Genomic DNA, 18672 nt, shown 5'->3' with positions numbered 1-18672 from the left:
GAATCATATGTCTAAACTCCAAAGAGTTCTTGGAAGACACACATTTTGGCCTGATTTAGAACCCAATGTATTAATAATATGTTAATGGTGCTGAAAGAGCATTTTTTTTTCTAAATAATATAAATCAGTTTCTCACAAATAGACTCCAAACGGCAAAACCTCGTTTTACGAACTGAGCTCCCTCGTTTTACGCACTGATTCAATTTACGCACCCGATCTAGTTCGTAAATTGGGGATATAGTGTATTATTTTTTACTGACATGCCTTCGGTTACCGCGATGAAATTATTTTTCTCATTGGGTAAAAGAGTGTTGTTTTCCGTTACAATCATCATATATATAAAATCCCAGAGTTGTCTGTCTGTCAGTAACGCTTTGAAATGTTTCATCGAAAAGTTTCATTGAGCCGCTACAACAGCAATTTTAGAGCACTACAACAGTCAATTTCATTATAAGAACATTATAATTGCAAATTGTTGAGCACTACAACAGATTTTCGACAGAATATTCTAGAGTTTTATGGAACATGTTTCTACCCATTCATAGAATGTTCTAGATTTTTTCATCGTTGTCGTTTTAATTTTTGGGAAAAAGTCACACAAATCGAGCTCTTCTCGACCAACATATATATGTGTAGTTATTACTCATGCTGAAAAAAATATTTTGTGCTCAGCGTATATGAGCGTATATTTTTCAAAAAAATCATGTGACATTAAGAATTTTAATATTGCAAATTATCCGCATGTGTCACATACTTTGCGAAAAAGCGAAAGAAATCAACAAAAGAGCAGTTTTCAGAATGTGTAGATATAACACACTTAATGTGTTGGCCCAGAAGAGCCCGATTTTGTTTGAATCGTTTTGTGATCAAAACTTAAATAAACCAATTTCAAGTATATTGTAGTTCGGTCGAACTTGAATTGGGTTGTTGTTAAATATGTGATTCAGAATAGGCTTCAACAGTTGCAATTTAGGTTCAAAAACGAGTTTGACATGTGGAAAGGCAATAAACACATGAACCAGATTGATGTGCGTCATATATTTGAGTTTTTGTGTTTTCAGTGAAACCACTCATAGAAGCATACTGAAAACAAAATTTTATGGTTACTATGATGGTTTCCAAAGCATATGAGTCGATATTTCCATGCGTTATTGTGATTTTGAAAAACAACAATAAATTATCTGCAACAGCTATTCAGCAGAATATTCGAGAACGTTCTTCTCTAGAATGTTCTGGAGTTTTCGAAATATTTCACTGCTTAAGAAACACTACAAAAGCATTTATGGCTGCAATTATTCCAGATTTAGAAAACTACAACAGCATTAAGGCCAATTGTTGAGTGGAGTAAAGTTGGAGCATAAATTTAGGCGATATGGCGGTTATTAATATCATGCGTGTCAATGTCGGGTCATGTTAAAAAAAATTTGGGGTGGGTAATGTCTATTACATTACCGCGGGGTTGACGTAGAAGTGTCAAGTGTATGAATTTGTAAGTGTACTAGTTTTGTGTTGTTATTGATCGGATGAAGTTTTCAGAAGTTAACTCTTTTTGGACTTATTTTGGTAGTCCTGAAAAGAACCATTTGTCGTTCTGTGGTTCCGAGAACCAGTGTTTGGTGTTCCAGGAATAATGCCAGATGATTGAATTTGTTTGTTTGGTCGTTGCTTCCTTGTGTTGCTTGGTTGGGTGATCGGTTTCTGGCCGGTTTCGCCAAACTCCTCCAGTAGATTAGATGTTTGATAGCTCGGGTGCTTCGATCGTGATAATCGATAGAATCGGTCCAGTGCTTTGGTCTGTAGCAATATCCATTGCATGAGCATTTAGGCTCTGTACATTGATACTCATCAATATGCAGGCTTGGCCGCTATGATCCAGTATTTCACGCAGTTCGTCTCAAAGCGTCACTAATCGATGATTGCCTAAGCGCTGCAGCTCATTCCTCAAGTCAACCCTCTTGGTAGAATTGCTGCCTTTGGCGTGATTGAACTTAAAAAGTAAGAGGTTGTTTCCGAGATACGACCGCCAAAGTGACGTTGGATAACATTAGCATCTTCTATTTCCTGGCTTGAGACCGTCACGAACTTATGAAAGATTTCTGAAAGAACAGCACCAATTTTCGACTCAACACTAACTTTCGACCGATTTTCGATACGGTTTTGGCCTACTTTGTATGAAAATCCGAAAATTTGCATAGAATTCTGTAGGTCGAAAATAAGTGCTCTTCTAATCAATTTTCACACTATTTGTTGCATTTGTTGCCATTGTTGACCTATTATGAACATTTTGTGTTATTATTTGGTTGGTTCGATTAACTCTTCAACCGGTCGATGGAAGAAGAAGCATGAGCGATAACTTTTGCTCAACAAATAAATATTCCGCTTGAAGGTCCACGCATGATCCACTAAGATTGATTGCTTAAGTGGGTTCCGAAGCCTTTCGATACTCGTCGTATCCGTGGCGAACGTGCTGAAATTGTATTGAAGCACAATTTCAAACAACTGCCCTTTTCAGGGCCTCAATTGATTCAATAATTTATTTAGTTATCAATTATAGTTTCGGATGATTAGTTTTCAACGGAGATAAATGGCAAACAAAGTTAACATAGGTTCCCGTCGTTCGGGTCGGGCGGCGGTAGCAGTCTTTTCTGTGTGCGTATTTCCATTCGTTCGACAATGTCTTACCAAATCGAAAGACAACAAAGCTGTTTCTTATTAGTTTTAGCTCTGTGTTCGACGAGTTGATACTGATCGCTCTAGTATCATTTAGGTAGCGATGGCGACAACGGCATTATGCGATCATCTCTAAATGCGAAACAAACCGGAGGAATTCTTCATTCAAGTGCCGTTCGCAATTTATCCGACTCATGCACACACTGTCGAGGATCGCCCCGCACGCGCACAATGGGAAATTTATTTCCCATTTATGGTTGCGTGCAAATGACTGACCAAAATCTTAATCAATCACATTCAATCATCAGTAATGTCGCTCTTCACGGTGGAAAATTCTCACAACTCTTTTAAAATGAAATTGTCGTCCTGAAAAGGACGGTTGGTGGTAGTCACCGTCGATCAAACTGGGTTTTCATTCCATTGTTAGACAGAAACACACCAAAAGATCACCGAAAACGATTAAATTAAAATGCGGTCGGTAATTTTGTGCTCTCTTGTCCATCCTTGTATTCGATGGTTTGCTCACTCCTCCGACGGTAATTATCAAGGTTTCTGGACGCATTCTCCACGAATTCGATGGGCTAGCTGGATGCCAAGGGCCATGATGAGCGATTACACGGAACCCGCAGCTTTGAGCTTGGGAATAAACAGCAGCAGCAGCGACGAACGTGTAAATTTTATTCCGATATGAGTCCTTCTCCGGTTGCTGGTCAACGATTGACTGATGCGCGCGTGAAGTCGAGTTTGGTTGGCTTCGACTGAACACGAGATAATAAAGAGAAGTAAGAAGAAGACCGAAAGGGGCGTTTCCCTTTGAATGACGAAAGTGGCTAAGATATCGCGAGTTAAATTTTCACGGATGGAAGTTTCTTTTTAAAAAAGCTACTTAACTACCCTAGAGCCGAAATCGAACTAACTGGTTTATTCAATATCGAAATTAATTACACATTTAATGCTTGCACTTGCACTTTCCGTCGTCGTCGTCGCCGTACACCGAAACTGCCAAGTCGCTCGATGTTGCCATCCGCTCCAATGCCGTCGTCAGCGTTCTGCACTGCCCTCGTTCTGGCGGCCCGTTGCCAACTCGCTGCAGCTGGGTCGTCAGCATTTTTGGTTAACGCCAACCGGGTAGCTCCGTTGCTAACTCGTCCCTTCCTGAGAGTTGAGGCTCCGTCCGAATCACGTCCATCAAAGTCAAGGATCTAATCCTGGGTTGAAGTTCTACCACTGGTTCCTGATTGGTTGTGGCTTTAGATGTTTGTATCCTTACTGTAGCTTGTCTGTGGGAGAAAATTTTCAAAAGAATCGCAAAACCGATAATCGTGAAGGGTAATGAGAAGATTCCTCCAAATAGAGGCCAAGATGGCCATTCGATGTTTGTGTTGTTTAGCCGGATGTAATCCATTTCCTTCCTCATCTCCAGGTGCAAATTATGCAAATGCTCAAGACTCAGGTTTGCTATGGTGAATTGTTTCTGTATATTGAGGCCGTCTAAAGGTAGTTGTATTAGGTTTCCAGCCATGTTCCGAATGATGTTTGAATAACTGATGTTCTTGATGATCATTTCACAATCATGAAACGATATAAGAAATGTTCCAGTTAGGGTACGGTTGTTGATTCCACAATTCGATGTAAAGGTAATATTTCCATCGGTGTTCAAAATAATGTTTTCATTATTTATGATGATGATTTCTTCATCAGGTGGGTTCAAGGTGTAATTGCAACTAGCTTGCTGTCCGGAGAGAAGGTTTGGTACACATCTAGAGTTATCGAACTCCGTTTCCTGGATTTTGTATATGTTTTCCGTCAATGAGCTTACAATGTAGCTACCGGTCTCGTGATTCAGATAATTTCTCTTAGTCAAATGAATTTGTTTATGGTTTGATGTAACAGGGAAGACGTGAATCTTGTTGAAAATTCTCTTATCCAAAATAGGTGTCTTGATTAGTAGAGTCAACTCCTTGGTGTTGGTGGCGATCGTTTGTATCCGCAAAACTTAGTGCTTCCAGTGCATTGTGAAGTGTAATATTCTGTTTCATTAAATCTTGATATAGAATCCCTATTTCGTCCTGACTAAGTATATTTTGGTTAAGAATTCCTACTTTAGCGAGAGAAATACTGTCAACAATCTGTCCTAATTTATCTGCTAGATATTTTAAATTGAGAAATATGTTTATCGAATATATTTCCATGGATTTTGAATTTGCTAACTCTATTGCGTCTTTTGTTTTGTATACTAATTCTTTCATTTGCAGATTAAGTGCTCTGTTAATTCTGATTTGTTGATTATTGTTACTTACAAGTTCATTAATGGAGGAATTTATTAATTTTAAGTCGTTTGCATCTGGACTACCTGCAATAAATTTCCAGCCTGTTCCTAATTTATCCCAACGTTTATGTCTTTTAAATGGATTTAAATTGCTAAGTATTTGCTGAATTTCGTCAAATTTTTGCGAAGTGAGTTTTGTAAATTGATTGAATTTTAGCTGTTCAAATTGGTTTCTCAGACTGTCTACATGATTGTTAAGGGAGGTAATGTTGAAATGATGGATATAGATATGAGAGGTAAGTTGTATCCTAGCAGTACCTGAGTGAAAAGCAACAATTGGTAAGTGATCTATTCTCCTAACGTTTATCTTTTCACCTATCGTTATACTTAGATACATGAGGGTTCTGAAAAAAGAGAGTATAATAAAAGGAGAGTTAAATCTTCCTAACCTTGATATCGTTTTTATGTACTTTCCTCCCATCATCCATAGTTACTGTACTTTTGTTAACCTGTCTGATTTTATTCTTTTTGAATCGGGGTTTGTGTTTAATTCTTTGTCTTGCATTTTCGTATATTTCTTGGTTAGATTCAAGTTCTGTTGGTTTTTTTGATTTATTATGGTATTTCAGGTCCTTTTTCTGTTTTTCTGTAAGATTTTTAAATACGTTTTCGATAATTTCTGGGGTTCTGGGAGAAGGAAGTATAATTTCTAAAGGGGTATGTTTTGTACTACTATGGATGGTGGAGTTGTATTTATTGAGGGATAAAAGTATTAAATCGTGAACGGGTTTTCCTGGATTTTCCTGTTTTGTCATTCTATAAATTTCCAAAATTGTGGAATGGAAACGTTCTACAACACCATTCATTTCGCTACGACCGGTTGCGGTAATGTAGGGTTCGATATGATGGGTGTTGTAAAAGTTTACCAGTTCTCCTGTCATGAACGATTTTTCACCGTCCATAACTAATGTTTCTGGTGGATTATATTTTAATAGGATCTCCTTTACGGCGGGAACAATATCGACAGCGGCTCTGGAATCAATATGTTTAATCTGAGCGAATTTGGAAAATTTGTCGATATAGGTAAGGAAGTGGTCATTTTCAAGGAAGAGGATATCGATATGAGCGATTTTGAAAGGAGCGTTTGGAATTGGGGTTGCTTGAAGGGGATATTTGATAGGATTGCGGTTGTACTTGTTCTCGTGACAAGTTTGACAATTTGTAATGAAATCTTTAAGCTTTTGAGAAAGTTTAGGGAAATAAAACTTCCTCAAAATCTGTAATTTGTTTTCTTCAGCTCCACGATGTGCTCTGCAATGTTCTTGTCGGATGACATTCCATTGTTCGTCCTCCTGTTGTATATCTTGAAGAATTGTCTGGCTGAAACGAATTTTTAACGATCTCTTGGAGCCAAAATGTTGTTTATATATCTCTTGAATTTTGCCCATCAAATGTTCGGTCGTTAATAATCCGTTAACCTTAGACAAGTCAAAATGATTTTTGAGAATCTGTAAAATTGAATGTTCATTAAAGTTGGTTTTTGAAATTTCTACTCTAGTATGATTTGGAAATGGGTTGGTTACCGTTACTTTGTCTGGACCTTCTTTTAGAATGACTTGGTGTTTGAAAGCATTGATAGGTGCTTCCGTGGATTCAATGTAAAAGTCGTCGCTATTTTCGGCAGAATGCTGGGTTGCTGTCATGGAACATATAATTCTGCTCAGAGCGTCGGCGACTACATTTGTTTTTCCAGGTTTGTATATTATCTCGTAGTCATGTTCCTCAAGATAGGCCTTCCATCGTTTCAGTTTAGCATTCGTATTTTTTGGAGATAGTGCGAAAGTGAGGGGTTGATGATCCGTCAATATTTTAAACTTTGCCCCATACAGGTAATTTCTAAAAGTCTGAAGTGACCAGTGGATAGCCAGCATTTCTTTTTCGGGCACTGAACATCTTTCCTCCGTTTTAGATAGAGTTCTGGATGCAAAGTGTATAGGTCGGTCCTTTCCTAACTCACCTTGAGATAAGACAGCACCGATTGCAAAATCGGAGGCATCTGTCGTCAAGATGAAAGGTTTGTTGAAATCAGGATAAATCAATATGTCGGACGATGATAGTAAGCTTTTCATCTTTTGGAAACATTGTTTTTCTTTATCACTCAACGAAATCTTTTTGTTAGACATAGGACTTCTCTCCCCTCTTAGAAGGATTGTCAGAGGTTTTGCAATTTTTGCAAAATCTTTGACAAATCTACGATAGTAGCCCATCATTCCCAAAAATCCTCGAAGTTCTTTCAGATTTTTAGGTTCTGGGTACTGATTAATAGATTCGATTTTTTTCTGATTCGGTTTAATTCCTTCTGAGCATATGACATAGCCCAGGAATTCAACCTCTTGGTGAAGAAATTCTGATTTATCCAACTGAATTTTTAATCCAGCATTATTCAAAGTTCTGAAAATTGTATCAAGGTTTTTCAAATGTTCATCAAGGTCTTTTCCAAAAACGATTACATCATCGATGTAAACGTAACAAATTTTGCCGATGTGGTCTCTGAGAACGTCATCAATTGCCCTTTGAAAAGTTGCGGGCGCATTCTTCAGTCCGAATGGCATTCTAGTAAATTCATACTTGCCATTATTGATAGAGAATGCTGTTTTTTCAATATCGCTGGTTTTCATTCGAATTTGGTGAAAACCAGACGCAAGATCTAATGTCGAGAAATATTTTTGTCCTTTCAATTGGTCAATCACATAACCAATCTCGGGCATTGGATAGCGATCGGAAATGGTCTTTTCGTTCAGTTTCCTGTAGTCAATGACCATTCTGAACTTTTTTTCACCGGATGCATCTGTCTTTTTTGGCACTATCCATACCGGAGATGTCCATGCAGACCGAGAAGGGCGAATTATGCCGTCAGCTAAAAGCTTATCGACTTGCTTTCGAACTTCTTCTGTATAGGCTGCAGGATACGGGTACACTTTCTGATGTATTGGTACGTCATCAGTGGTGTTAATAGAGCATTCGACTGTCGTACCACAAGTCAATTTTGTATCTGGCTGGTGAAACACATCTTTATGTGCACTTAAAATTTTATGGAGCTCTTCCTTTTCGTCCGTCAACAAATGAGAAGTTCTGAACAAATTGTTTGATGTTGGGTTTGAGGGATTATATCGTGAAAGTTGGGTGCTTAAAGTTTTATTACCTTTTTTCAGATGTAACATGTTATTTTCAAGGTCGACTACTGCATTCAAGGAATGTAGAATGCCTGTTCCAATAATTCCTTTGAAAAAAGGGTGGAATTTATGAAGTAAAAATTGTGCAGAATGATTTATTTTAGGATAAAAGAATTCTATGTCTATGGCTGATGTTGCTTCAAATCTGCCACTAGCGCTTGAAATATCATCTGCTTTAAAATCATAGGGCTTAGCACCTTTATATTTGTAAGCCAATTTCGGGTCGATTATGTTAATATTTGCCCCTGTATCTACGAGAAAAGGGAATTCTCCGATATTGGTTTTTAATGTAATGTATGGAAGAGTTGGACCTACCAACTCGGCTTCCATTCTAAAAAATTAGTTTGGGATGAAGTTGATGGTTGAGAATCCTCCTCTTGATTTATCAGAGAAGCTTCCGATGTGGGTGTATCATTCTGAAGAGATTCTGGTTGAGGTTGTTCCTCTTGCGGATCGTATTGATAATCCATATCGTCGTATTCTGGGATGTAATCTGGGTAAAAATAATAGGGATCGTAGGAATAATCATATTGCAATGGGTGAGCCATTCGTTTGAAATGTTGAGGTTGGTTGAAAGATTGGTGGGGTCTTTTTATTCCCATTTGGGGTCTGTTACTATAGTTAATATTCCTGGACCGAATGCTTGGGTCCACGTCCATAGGCTCTGGATTAGGAAGAGGTCTATTGGTTTGAGGGAACGGATTGTTTTGGAATCTTGGTTGTTGGAAAGCATGAGGTTGGTGGAAAGGATTATTCTGGAATTTTGGTTGTGGGAAAGGATGATTAAACATTGGTCGGGCTTGATGGAAGACAGGTTGATGATTTCTTGGAGGTATGGTGGGATGAAGTGGCTGCCTTCTTGGTGGGAGTCTCGGGGGTTCAAGGTCTCTTGGTCTCGGAATGTTAGAGGTATGTTCATTTCGATATGGAGCAGACCGTGTGTCCATATTAAAATACTCTAGACAAAACTGGTAGGCATGGTTTAACGTTTTTGGGTTGTAGGTTTTTAAAAGTTGGCATAAGGGTTTTTCTAGCCCCCTAATAAAAGAATCAATTGCCTTTTCTCGAAAGTAATCAATGTGTGAATTTGCATGTAGGAAAAATTTTGGTTCTGTCTGAATTTGAGCGATAATTGACGATAGTAGCTCATTAACACGAGAATAATAACTCCCTAAGCTTTCATTAGGTGCTTTTTTTGATGGATGTTAACTCAAAATCTAGGGTTTTTAAATCCCTTTTATCTTTATAGTACAGCAAAAGTGTACTTTTGATATTGTTCCAATTGTGCATGATATTATTTGCATTAAGAATGTCGGCGGCTTCGCCTTTAATTTTTCTTCGAACAGAACGTCCGATAAGCTCAAGTTGAGCATCGGTTGCACCGTGTTCACGATACATATCGATTACACCTTGAACGTCGGCTAACCAATTAATTAATTCGGTTGGTCGACCGTCAAAGGGTTGTAGGTCACGAAGAAAATCTGGTAACTTCCCTAACTCAATAAATTGCTGCATGGTTAGCGGTGGGATAACCGGCTCTCCATTGATAGCGGCGTGTGGATTAGCCATTATTGTTTGATTCTAATTTAGCAAAACTATGAGACACTAAAAGCTAAATCTACTGTATCGTTTGATTCACTGTATTCACTCAGATTTAAAAATTGATTGCACTTATAGAAATAATCACTATTTGATAATTCGATTTGATTTCATCAATAAATTGCACTTTCTCTTATTAAAAAAATACTCCTTTAGTCGGTTTATAATAAAAAATGGAAAAACTTACATAAAGGACCGTGTCCTGAGTCCGGCCAACATTGGATCGTTGGTCTTTTGGTGGCTGTCGTCCTCACACTCGGGGGATCCGCAGGCAGGCGAGTTCGGATTATCCTTTTTGCTGGAGCGCTACTGGGGTCCTGGCACGCCAATCGGGTGATCCACGGTGTCCTGCGGGTCGCTTTGTGATATATTGAAGGTGTGGCTCTTGGAACCACTTAGAAGAATTTTTCAAAGATTTTTACACTTCACTTATATCACTTATACTGTTCCCGAGATGGAGGATCTCGCCGGAGCCTCCAGTTAAATTTTCACGGATGGAAGTTTCTTTTTAAAAAAAGCTACTTAACTACCCTAGAGCCGAAATCGAACTAACTGGTTTATTCAATATCGAAATTAATTACACATTTAATGCTTGCACTTGCACTTTCCGTCGTCGTCGTCGCCGTACACCGAAACTGCCAAGTCGCTCGATGTTGCCATCCGCTCCAATGCCGTCGTCAGCGTTCTGCACTGCCCTCGTTCTGGCGGCCCGTTGCCAACTCGCTGCAGCTGGGTCGTCAGCATTTTTGGTTAACGCCAACCGGGTAGCTCCGTTGCTAACTCGCGCAATGATGTCTGTGTCAGGAATACACAAGAAAAATGTGCTTTTCTATAAAAAATAAGACATGCTTAGATATTTCCCAATTTTTCAATAGTTTAGTCATGATAATCAATAGTTTTCATTGTTGGAGTAGATTCGAAAGATTTCCAATCGATTGGTGCAAGAATCTTGAAAATCTATCCAGGTGTTAGTAAGTTATTAAAAGTCAAAATCTAACAACTTTTCGTGACGCGAGCGATTTTTCGTTTTTCGAAATTGTACCCCAGTATGTTGCCGTAAGACGTTATCCAACGTCAAAAAATTGGAAGAGTTTGTCAAAAATAGCCCTTGCAGTGAAGTAACCCGCGACAAACCAACATATACCAATTGCTGATCCTGGCTTTTGTCATAGTCGTACACGACCTCGGGGAAAGTTCCACCTTGCGACTTATGAACAGTAAAAGCACAGGCGCTAACCATCGGGAACTGAATGCGTTTGCATTTGATTATGCCGCACAGTTTGAAAGTAAAATAAAAATTCTCTATACAGGAGTGAAATTGGAGTTTCAAAACCAAGAGCCTTACGTTGGCATGAAATATTTTGAACTCTTATAACTGTTTTCTGGTTTAACGAAATTCCTTGAATGGCACCTCAATTGAAAGACAAGACATCAAAGGGTCATGTCGTTTACTTACTGAATCCCACATAACTGTCTAAATAGTTTAATAACTGTTTTAGAAGAGAACGTTGATTTCAAGCAAATCTATAAATAGGGGTGGCTAGAGAAAATTTGACGTCATTTGTTTTCCATTCTCCGCTTGGATCGCATCTCAGCAGGCGACAGATCGTCTTGCTCTGACCGGGCGTGCTTCTCAGGCACAGACATCGATAGCGAAGGACTTCCCCGTTTGTCTTGCTTCGCTCAAATCAAACTGTCGAGCGAGCGAGAGAAGATGCCGTCCGAAGCCAAAGTCATCACCGCTGCCGCCGCCAAGAAGAAGAAGAAGAAGAGGAAGCAGTCCAAAGGAAAATTTGCGGTCGAACTGTGAACACGGTCGGGCAAGTCATTCTGGCTTTGTGCTTCACCGCTTGTTTGCATTCACCCAGCCATTGTCATCGCCGCCATCATCAGATTTCAACTTAAGCCCGGTGATCCACTACCTGTTATTATTGTGCGTCATCCACGCCACGAATCTTTCGGTTCGTCGTATAAGCAAATAACTTGCTCAAATTTATACATTTGAGTTGAGGATTCCCCGTTTGACCATGGCAATCAACTGATAACATCCCGCAGTGTTATTTATCTGTAAGAGCATCAAAGCTAACAAAGCCATCGGCCCTTTTCAGGGCCATCAAGTTGGTGGAAAAGAGTTAAAAGAGAAATATTTCCGACTTTATATATGACTTCTTATATTCCTAAATCAATTTCACAGCTTCATACTAAATTTCATTTGTCATGAATAATTTATGACTCAACCATTTGAGATTGTACTCGCGGACTCTGCTTCAGTGCCGTCGGGGTGAGTGCTCAACATTCCACAACAATTGTAAAATAGAGTGGCATTTCCAACAGCGTCTTTGATGTTCCATATTTTGTGGGAACACTTTGATTAGCAAAATTATCACATGTAACAAAATTGCGACATTTTAAGAATGCATTCGAATAGACATTCTCATTGAACAATTGTAATAATTTTGGCACCCATGGATCAGAAATTTACCGTCATAATAAAGAAAACTATTGAATATCATGCGTGATTTTAATTTATTGTAAGCTATTAAAATAATGTTGATATTTTTACTGTCCATACGAACGCGCATGTGAATTTTCCAAGATATGTAAATCCCTAACCAAGACATCAACTTCATGTACCTTATCCTAGATTGGTCCATCAGAAGAAGGCGAAGAATACGAAAGGGAGGAGCATCATCTGCAATTCAAATTATGTAAAACATACTATCTTTGACAGATTCGGTTCATTTAAGGGACGAATGACCTTCGGATTAAAATCCCTCTGTAACAACAACAGGATTCGGTTCATTTCATTTACACTTTCGAGCTAGTAAGAACTTCTCGTGATAATATAGCTAGTAATATTTCTTAATGTGCTTACCAAAAACTTGCTATAATCTCTTAATTCATCTCGTAGCATCATACAATATCTGATTTATCACGAATAATCGACAATACGACAATTTGAGGATGTTCCAAGAACGCTGCTGCAGTGCCGTCGGGATGCAATAACAGCATAATGCTCATCTTGTACATCCCTTGCCAAGAAATCAATTTCATATAGCCTATTTTTCAGATTAACGCAATAGACAACATGTAGAAAAATCAATTCAGATCAATAGTTGCTCATTACAATTGGTCAAGAAACAATTTATTGATTTTAATGTCGCAATTTTAATACATTTTCCAATTTCCGTACTCGAGAATTTTGGAAGCGGGGGCCGTGATGCTCTGGATGGATTGTCCTCCATGACTGGTCCTGGCTGGATATATTCGTGGGGAGAAACTCGACCCTTTACTGCAGGAATTTCATTAACAACTCTTTGGTAAAGCAGAAATTTTCCGAGGAAAATTCTGATAAAAGTGAACTTTTTCAAAACAACTCTTATTGATTGGAATATTTATCAACAACTCTTTGTTAAGTAAAATCATCCTTAATAACTCTTTGCTTCATCGCCAAACCAAACCATTTCATTGAATTCATCATGTACAAGAATATGAATGGTAAGGAGAGGCAGATGGTGTATATTTCGCTGGCGTTACTTTCCAACAGGTCGCCGGTTCGCGCTGACTACTAATCCGTCCACTGAATGATTTTCAGTTGTTGCTTTCGCTTCGTTGATCTCTGGTTCCGTTCGCTACTCGCACACTGCTGTGGCTTTCACGCGCTCTTCTTTGCTGCTCCGCTGCTTGATCCGTTCATTATGCCGTTCGATTTGTGAATGAGCTGGGAGCAGAACAACCAGTGGTTTTATTTGCTCGAGCTCCGTTCACCGATGGCGAGTGGTGGGGTTCTCGCTTGGTTGTTTCGTCACTCCGTTCGCTACTCGCACGCGATTGGTCATTGCTTTCGCGCTATTTTCGTTGATGGTGTAATTCTTCGCTGAGAAAAAAAAGGCAACTCTATTGATTTTTCATGCAAAATGACCGACTTTGATAAACTATATCTCAGTTATTTATGGACCGATTTGAATGAAATTTTCACAGAATATCAGACATAACTTAAATTTTAACATATGTTTTTGAGTGATTTTTCCAATCACACGTTGAAAAGCAGTTACGGTTTGACTAAAGTGAATTTTTTGACGATTTTTTATAATTGACATAACTAAACATATTGAAGGAATAGCTTCATGGTATCTTCAGCAAAGTTGTAGACTTTGACGAGATGAATAAGTTTGCTGAAGACAGTTTTTGTGTAAGGCTATGAAATTTTAAGATAACAAGTTTTGAATTTTTCGTCGAAAATTACAGTTTAGTCAAACCGTTATAACATATAAACTTGTGATTGGAAAAATTATTCAAAAATATATGTTAAAATTCAAGTTACATCTGATGTTCTGTGAAAGTTTCATTCGAAAATATTTCCATGATAACTGAGATCTAACTTACCAAAGTTGGTCATTTTGTATGGAAAATCGAAAAAGTTGCAAATGCATGCGAATAAGTTGGGGCCTTCCTTAGCCGAGTGGTTAGTGTCCGCGGCTACAAAGCAAAGCCATGCTGAAGGTGTCTTGGTTCGATTCCCGGTCGGTCCAGGATCTTTTCGGAATGGGAATTTTTATGACTTCCCTTGGCATAGAGTATAATCGTACCTGTCACACGATATACGAATGCAAAAATGGAAACTTTGGCAAAGAAAGCTCTCAGTTAATAACTTTGGAAGTGTCATAAGAACACTAAGCTGAGAAGCAGGCTCTGTTCCAGTGAGGACGTTATGCCAAGAAGAAGAAGATGTGAATAAGTTCTCAGTTTATTCGACAAACCAGCTGAATAATTCATGGGTGCACAACAGAAACAGGGTAGCGGATCACAGGGATTTAGTTGAAATCTGGAAACGTAGCTCAATCTTGAGATCTTGAGTGATTTCACAAACCAGATTCTGGATTTACAGCTCAGCAAGCTTCTAGCAGCGAGGTACTTCTCGCTAAGCAAGTTCGGAGGAGCTCTTACCAGCTCGAAAGCGGAAATGGAATGAAACTGAATCCAACGAAGGCAGCATGTTTTATAACCTTGGAATAGCAGATGATGCTCCTCCCTTTTGTGCTCTTCGCTTTCTGAACGACCAATCTGGGAAATGGGTATGTGCCAATAATGTGTTGGGCTTGGAATTACTTGAAAATTTCGGAGAATACTATTACGTGAGAAATTGGTCGAACATGAATTGTTGGAATGATTGGCATTCCCTAAATATTCAATACGAGCTATTGATAATTAATAGTTTTCTTTATTATGACGGTAAATTTCTGATCCATGAGTGCCAAAATTATTACAATTGTTCAATGAGAATGTCTTTTAAAGCATTCTAAACATGTCGCAATTTTGTCACATGGGATAATTTTCCTAATCAAAGTGTTCCCATAAAATATGGAACATAAAAGGCGCTGTTGGAAAAGCCACTCTATTTTGCAATCGTTGTGAAATGTTGAGCATTCACCCCGACGGCACTGAAGCAGCGTCCGCGAGTACAATCTCAAATGGTTGAGTCATAAATTATTCGTGACAAATGAAATTTTGTATGAAGCTGTGAAATTGATTTAGGAATATTAGAAGTTATAAATAAGGTCGGAAATATTTCTCTTTTAACTCTTTTCCACAAATTTGATGGCTCTGAAAAGAACCGATGGCTTTGTTAGCTTCGATGTTGTTACGGATAAAAACACTGCTCGGACCAGCAAAACTCAGGGGGCTTCTGGTATTTGCTCCTAACGGGATTGCTTCTTGACCACCAATGATGATTTCATCACGAGTCGAAATTTTGAAGCGCGGGTCAACAGCTTCTCGGCCGATTAAATTTGCGGCGGCGATGACGATGGCTGGGTGAATGCAAACAAGCGGTGAACCACAAAGCGAGAATGACTCGCCCGACCGTGTTCACAGTTCGACCGCAATTTCTACTGTGGACTGCTTCCTCTTCTTCTAGGCGGCGGCAGCGGTGATGGCTTTAGCTTCGGACGGCATCTTCTCTCGCTCGCTCGACAGTTTGATTTGAGCGAAGCAAGACAAACGGGGGCGTCCTTCGCTATCGATGTCTGTGCTTGAAAAGCACGTCCGGTCAGAGCAAGCCGATCTGTCGCCTGCTGAGATGCAAGCCAATCGGAGAGTGAAAAGCAAATGACGTCAAATTTTCTCTAGCCACCCCTATTTATAGATTTGCTTGAAATCAACGTTCTCTTTTAAAACAGTTATTAAACTATTTAGACAGGTATGTGGGATTCAGTAAGTAAACGACATGAAGCTTTGATGTCTTGGCTTTCGATTGAGGTGCTAATCAAGAAATTCTGTTAAGCCAGTGCAAAGTTATAAACGTTTAAAATATTTCATGCCAACGTAACGCTCCTGGTTTTGAAATTCCAATTTCACTCCTGTATAGAGAAGAAAGACGTACTTCTACGTCAAAAATTAAGGCCACTATCCTCTACTTCTAACGTTACATATCCACTGGGATGGAGTATGCTTATCAGCTTATTATTTATAGAACATTTTCAAATTCAAGAACAGAAGAATTTATTAGTCTATGTTGTCATTTTGCATTTGAACGTAGGCATAATCGATCTTTGAAGGATTATGCATAGCTTTTCACTCTCAAATTTCGTTAGAGCGTGGCTAGCCACGCAAGGTAAGCTAGTCATATATATAAAATCCCAGAGTTGTCTGTCTGTCAGTAACGCTTTGAAATGTTTCATCGAAAAGTTTCGTTGAGCATTACAACAGCAATTAAAGAGCACTACAACGGTACATTTTAATATTAGAACATTACAATTGCAAATTGTGGAGTACTTCAATAGCTCTTTGGCAGAATATTCTGGAGTTTTCTGGAACTTTGTTCATTCCGATTCGTAGAATATTCTCGAACATTTCATCATTGTCGTCTGATGTGAAATTTGGTTGGTGATCAAAACGTCAATAAATCAACTTCAAGCAAATTGCAGTTCAGTCGAACTTGAATCGGGTGTGAGTTGAAAATGTGAAACGTTTTCTTCAGTTCCATCTCAGGTTCAAAAACGAGTTCGTCATATGTAAAAGCAGGATAAACATAACTGAGATGAATGTGCACCAAATATTCGAGTTTTATTAATTTACATTGAAACCTCCAAAAGTCGATGTTCAATGACTCGATATCGACTCATGGATGCAAACATCATACAATATTTTATGCTTACTATGATGGTTACTTAAAACATTCCTGTTCCATGACATGGCATTTCTCTGAGTCGATAGTTTTTTCACAACTGTAATTTTGAAAAATGACAATGAATCATACTACACTACAGCAGCTATTTGGGAGGATATGCTAGATTTTGTGGTACGATTCTACTCTCCAATTCATAGAATCTTCAGGAACTTTTGAAATATTTCACAACATAAGAAACACTACAACAGCATATAAGGCTATAATTATTTCAGTATAGAACACTACAGCAGTATTAAGGCCACGAGCTCGATGGAGTATTGCCTGAGCATGAATTTAGGCGATTTTGAGGTCATCAGTATCATGCGATTTGAAAGATTATAGGTAGCTTTTCGCTTTAGGCTGTGAACCGTTTCACCAATTCGTTTAACTATTAGTTAAAATATGACATTTTGATAGTTGTTTTCTCTCAATTAGTTAATTTGAACTTCGCGGTCAACCCATTTGAGCTTTGACAGTTATTTCTGAACAAAGTTGACAGAGGGTTAGTCATTCTCAAATTCTCGAGAGCGGAAAATAACTTTCGAACTGTCAAGTTCAATCATGCTTCAGAGCAGGTTTACTTTCAACTATCGAGCTGTCGAATCATATATATAAAATTCCAGAGTTGTCTGTCTGTCAGTAACGCTTTGGAATGTTTCATCGAAAAGTTTCGTTGAGCACTACAACAGCAGTTCAAGAGCACTACAACGGTCAATTTTAATATAAGAACAATACGATTGCAAATTGTGGAGCACCACGATAACTCTTTGACATAATATTCTGGAGTTCTCTGGAACTTTGTTCATTTCAATTCGTAGAATATTCTCGAACCCTTCATCATTGTCGTTTGTTTAGGAATTGGGTTGGTGACTTAAACATGAACGAATCAACTTCAAGCAAATTGTAATTCGGTTGAACTTGAATCGGGTTGGAGTTATGAATATGAAACGAGTTTCTCCAGTTCCAGCTCAGGTTCAAAACCGAGTTTGACATATCTAAAAGCAAGATAAACATGAATGAGATGAATGTGCGCCGAATATTCGAGTTTTATTAATTTACAGTAGAACATCCATGAGTCGATATTCATCGACTCGATATCGACACATGGATGCATACTAAAAAAATATGCATACTATGATCGAGGATTCCTTAAAACAGCTTTCCTAAACATTCCTGTTCCATGACTCGATATTTTCTTGAGTCGATGGTCTTTTCACCACCACTGTGACTTTGAAAAAATGACAATGAATCACACTACTTTGCACTTTGCTAGAAGATTCTACTCTCTAATTCACAGAACCTTCTGAAACTTTTGAAATATTTCAGAACAGAAGAAACACTACAACAGCATATAAGGCTATAATTATTTCAGATTAGAACACTATAACATTATTGAGGCTACGTGCTTGATGGAGTATGGCCAGAGCATAAATTTAGGCGATTTTGAGGTCATCAGTATCATGCGATATGAAAGATTATGCATAGCTTTTTGCTTTTAAGGCTCAAGAATCCATCATTCAATCATCAGCAATCCTCAAAAATGAAAAACCAGTTTTTTCGTTCAATTTTCAAGAAATCCTCATGAAAATCTATCATTTCATTACAGGTAGCAAGTGTAATGCAATGATAGATTTTCATGAACATTGCTTCAAATTTGAGCAAAAAAACTGGGTTTGAAAATTTGTAAAATGATGATGGTTATTTTCCTCTTAAATTTCGTTGGAACGTGGCTA

Source organism: Aedes aegypti, chromosome 2 (assembly GCF_002204515.2).
Source record: "Aedes aegypti strain LVP_AGWG chromosome 2, AaegL5.0 Primary Assembly, whole genome shotgun sequence".
In the NCBI taxonomy this organism is placed as follows: Eukaryota; Metazoa; Arthropoda; class Insecta; order Diptera; family Culicidae; genus Aedes; species Aedes aegypti.
This window is presented reverse-complemented; position numbering follows the sequence as displayed.